Source organism: Macrobrachium nipponense, chromosome 37 (assembly GCF_015104395.2).
Source record: "Macrobrachium nipponense isolate FS-2020 chromosome 37, ASM1510439v2, whole genome shotgun sequence".
NCBI classification, from domain to species: domain Eukaryota; kingdom Metazoa; phylum Arthropoda; class Malacostraca; order Decapoda; family Palaemonidae; genus Macrobrachium; species Macrobrachium nipponense.
In genome coordinates this window covers 52,733,102-52,738,854 of record NC_061097.1, presented here as the reverse complement: position 1 = coordinate 52,738,854, position 5,753 = coordinate 52,733,102, and positions in this window count along the sequence as shown.

The following is a 5,753-nucleotide window of genomic DNA, read 5'->3' as shown; positions in this document are numbered from 1 at the left end:
TACCAAGAGACAGAAGGATCTTGTTCAGAAAATCAGAAAGTGGAAAAAGGTCTTGCAAAAGAAAAAAATGCATGGAAAGTTATAGAACTAAAAAGTAAGATAGAAAAATGCAGAACAAAAGATTATACAATCAAAAGAAAATGAAAAACGGGACTTGGAAGAAAAAAACCCTATTAAATATCAAGCAAAACCCCAAGCTATTATACTCATATGCGAAGAGATGAATAAAAGAAGAATAGAAATAGGCCTCTGAGAATTGAAGGGAGATTAACGAATGAAAAAAAGGAAATTTGCAAACATACTGGGCAGAACGATATAAGAGAAGAATTCACCCCTAGAATAGATAATGAAGATAATGATATAGAAGTAAGGGATGAAAAATAGTGAATATTTAGCTGCATAGATATTAATGAAGCTGATATTGTGCAGGCTATTAATGAAATTAAAATGGAGCTGCTGCAGGGCCTGATGGAATTCCTGCTATTTTGTTAAAGAAAGTAGTTCATTCTATCGCAAGCACTTGCAATATTATTAAGACAAAGTGTAGATACAGGCAAGATTTATGATGAGCACAAATTAGCATATATTACCCCTACTTTCAAAAGTGGATCAAGACTAGAGGCAAGTAATTATAGGCCTGGTTGAGTCTAACATCACATATTATGAAAGTGTATGAAAGGGTAATGAAGAAAAATATTATGAAACATTTAATAAAAAATAATTTGTTTAATAAAGGACAACATGGTTTCGTACCCGGAAAAAGTACACAAAACCCAACTGTTAGTCCACCGTGAGAAACATATTCAAAAATATGAAAAAAGCGGAAATGAAACAGATGTGGTTTATTTAGACTTTGCAAAAGCTTTTTGATAAAGTAGACCATAATATATTGCGAAGAAAATTAGAAAACACAATATCGTGGATAAAGTAAGGAAGATGGTTAAAAGAATTTTTACACAACAGAAAACAGATAGTTATTGCAAACGACGAGAAATCGGATGAAGTCAAGGTAATATCCGGTGTGCCGCAAGGTACGGTGTTAGCTGCAATACTGTTTTGTTATTATGATTGAAGACATAGACAATAATGTGAAGGATTCGGTTAGTGAGTAGTTTCGCAGATGACACAAGAATAAGTAGGAAATTACAATTGTGATGAAGATAGGACAACGCTCTACAAAGAGACCTTAACAAAGTATATGATTGGGGCAGAGGTAAATAGGATGGTATTTAACTCTGATAAATTTGAATCAATAAATATGGAGACAGAGAAAGAAAGCTATATGCATATAAGGGACCTAATAATGAAGACCATCACAAATAAGGAAGCAGTTAAAGACTTGGTGTGATGATGAATAGGAACATGTTATGCAATGATCAAATAGCAAACTCTGTTGGCAAAATGTAAAGCAAAAATGGGAATGTTGTTACGGCAATTCAAAACAAGAAAAGCTGAACACATGATTATGCTTTATAAAACATATGTTCGTAGTCCACTTGAATATTGCAATATGATATGGTACCCACACTATCAAAAGGATATTGCACAAATAGAGAGTGTACAAAGGTCCTTTACAGCTAGAATAGAAGAAGTTAAGGACCTAGACTACTGGGAAAGGAACTACAATTCTTAAAATTATATAGTCTAGAAAGGAGAAGAGAACGCTACATGATAATTCAGGCATGGAAACAGATAGAAGGAATAGCAGAAAATATCATGGAACTAAAAATATCAGAAAGAGCAAGCAGAGGTAGATTAATAGTGCCCAAAACTATACCAGGAAAAATAAGGAAAGCACACAGGACATTAATCCACTACGCACCAGCATCGATAATGCAGCGTCTATTCAATGCGTTGCCAGCTCATCTGAGGAATATATCAGGAGTGAGCGTAGATGTGTTTAAGAATAAGCTCGACAAATATCTAAACTGCATCCCAGACCATCCAAGATTGGAAGATGCAAAATATACCGGAAGATGTACTAGCAACTCTCTGGTAGACATTAGAGGTGCCTCACACTGAGGGACCTGGGGCAACCCGAACAAGATGTAAGGTCTGTAAGGTAAGGTAAGGTAAGGTCTCTCTCTCTCTCTCTCTCTCTCTCTCTCCTACTCGTATACTCAAATATTTTTACTGAGTGGTTATAATACGACTAAATCAAGAACACATGTACATTAGAAAACTGTAAAAGATTCTTTCTCTCTCTCTCTCTCTCTCTCTCTCTCTCTCTCTCTCTCTCTCTCTCTCTCTCTCTCTCTCGTGCTTGTATACTCAAATATTTTTACTGAGTGGTTATAATACGACTAAATCAAGAACACATGTACATTAGAAAACTGTAAAAGATTCTCTCTCTCTCTCTCTCTCTCTCTCTCTCTCTCTCTCTCTCTCTCTCTCTCTCTCTCTCCTGCTTGTATACTCAAATATTTTTACTGAGTGATTATAATGCGACTAAATCAAGAACGTATGTAGATTCATTAGAAAGTTATAAGTGAAGCAAATGAAAATTCCTTTTTATAATCAGACCAATTTGTTACGAACCTTAAATAAACACTAACATGACAATGGATACATTGTAATTATTTCGTTTTTTTAAAAATCGATATTACTAGTTATTAAAATTTTTAGTTCAACCTTTTTTTTTCGCACACAACCATTTTGACTTGACTGACGTCTAAATCAAAACCTCATTAATCCTAATCATTTGTATATTTTTACTTACTAATTCATTTTATTTAGATCTTGATGAATATAAAGGTAAGCTCTGTATTTTCTCAGCATTTCTTCGGCCGACTGTGATGGCCTGAAATAACGTTGTTGCTCAGGCATAGAGACACACTAATACTTTAACTTCTTGTTTAGTGACTCTAACCTCCTGTATAGAGACAAAAAGTTCTGTGTAGTGACTAACTTTTCTGTATAGTGACGCTAACTTCCTGTGTAGTGACGCTAACTTCCTGTGTAGTGACTAACTTCCTGTATAGTGATTATAACTTCCTGTATATTGATTTCAACTTTCCTGTTATATAGTGGGACCGCATGAACTTCCTTTGTATAGTGACTGCTAACCCGTCCTGGTATAGTGACTAACCTTTATTCTGTAATAGTTGGTGATAACTTCCTTTATAGTGACTCTAACTTTCTGTCTAGTGACTTTAATTTCCTGTATAGTGACTATAACATCCTGTACAGTGACTCTATTATCCTGTATAGTGACTGTAACTTCTTGTATAGTGACTTAAAATTCTTTATAGGGATGATAACTTCCTATATATTGACTCCAACTTTCTGTATAGTGACTTTAACTTCCTGTATAGTGACTTTAACTTCCTGTATAGTGACTATAACATCTGTATAGTGACTCTAACATCCTGTATAGTGACTCTAACCTCCTGTATAGTGACTTAACATTCTGTTTAATGACTCTAACATCCTGTATAGTGACTGTAACTTCCTGTATAGTGACTAACATTCTGTTTAGTGACTCTAACATCCTGTAAATTGACTCCAACTTTCTGTATAGGGACTTTTGACTTCCTGTATAGGGACTATAAGATACTGTATAATGAATCTAACTTCCTGTATAGTGACTAACTTCCTGTATAGTGACTAACATTCTGTATAGCGATGATAACGTTGTGTATAGGGACTTTAACTTCCTGTATAGGGACTATAACATCCTGTATACTGAATCCAACTTCGTGTATAGTGACTATAACTTTCTGTATAGTGAATCTAACTTCATATATAGTGAGTTTCATTTGATATGGGACATTTTTATCTTTTCTGAGAGGCTAGAACCCACCTACTCCCCCCCTCCCCCCTTTTATTAGAAAATAAGGAATGCAGTTCCCGTAGAAATAAAGTATTGATTATTGGATATGGGTTTTGTACATCATACCAATGAATGGATTCATGAAAGTTAATTCATGGCATACATTTTTTTACCTGTAGTACGTAGACGCTTTTGAACCGAGGAATTTTAAAAATTTAAGGAATTTTTTAATGTTGTATAATTGCGCGCGCACACAAATTCATTATAATAGAGCATTGATATATATATATGTTTATATATATATATATATATATATTATATATATTTCCAGAATTCACCTTCATAAGGTATTGAAAAATAAATATAAAGAAATGTATATATATATATATATATATATATATATATATATATATATATATATATATATATATATATATTGCCAGAATTCACCTTCATATGTATTAAAAATAAATATCTGATTAGAAATGTATATATATATATATATATATATATATATATATATATATATATCTATGTATTATATATATGTGTGTGTGTGTGTGTGTGTGTGTTTATGTTTGTGTGTGTGTGTGTGTGTGTGACCAGAGGTGTTTTTGAGCCGTAACTTTCTGACGTCAAGCATCAATGCTCAGTTATGGTAAAGTATTGTGTACAAAATTTGGTGACAGTTAACTTCAAGAAATACAATCTCATAATTCTCATTGCGTTAATTTGTTGCAGTAGCATAGATTGTAATATTTTACCACATTTCTTTGGGAAATTGTCAAGAAAATTGCTTATATAGACATTCTTCAATTCGTGCATTTCAGCCATTTTTTTTTCTTTCTCAGAAGTTTCGTCGAGAAGTATTAAATAAAATTCTATATTTACGGAATCGGTCATTTTTATAGTTTTTTTTGGGGGGGGTGGGAGGGGGGGGGTGGACATTGTGAATGATTTATAAACAAAATGCGTCGTCACAAATATTTTATGTAAAACAAGAGAAGCTTTTTTTTTTTTTTTTTTTTTTTTTTTTTTTTTTTTTTTTGAAAGCAGCTTTGACTGTCAGGTAAAAGCTTTCCCGACGAATAAGGATAGAATATAAAACTGGGAAATCTACCGAGTCATTTAGATTGCAGGCAGGCGTTCGTAAGGTATTCAGGACGTTGGGCTTTATATGTAATCGTTCGTCCACCGCATGCAAATATATTTAAAAAAAAAAGATAAAATGATCCGAGAGAGAAATATCCATTAATATCCAAAACCAGAAATTAAATAGGAAAAAAAATACAGAGAGAAAAAAAGGAGAGAGAGATGAATGAAAAACTAATAGCAATTAAAATTAGAATTGGAATCGAGTCCATAAATGAGCGAGCAGTTGTGTCGTATTTTCGGCTTCATAGCCACATATTGAAGCATGCGAACAACATTACCGCACCGGACTTTGTTTCCCAGAGCGAAATGAGGGACAGATAGCTTTGGTTCATACGGGCAGAGAGAGAGAGAGAGAGAGAGAGAGAGAGAGAGAGAGAGAGAGAGAGAGAGAGAGAGAAATTATTATTACATATGTATTTTCTTTTAAAGATCAGACAAGTGGTATACGCACGCACACATAGAGATATGTATATATATGTGTGTGTATGATTATATATATATATATATATATATATATATATATATATATATATATATATATATATATATATATAAGTAAACAATTCACCTCTACAGGTTCTACAAGTTATTTGTTTACATACCCATTGGGCATCCATACTTCACCTTACAAGAAATCTCTCTCTCTCTCTCTCTTTATAAGTATATATATATATATATATATATACTATATATATATATATATATATATTATATATACTTATAAAGAGAGAGAGAGAGAGAGAGAGAGAGAGAGAGAGAGAGAGAGAGAGAGAGAGATTTCTTGTAAGGTGAAGTATGGATGCCCAATGGGTATGTAAACTAAAAA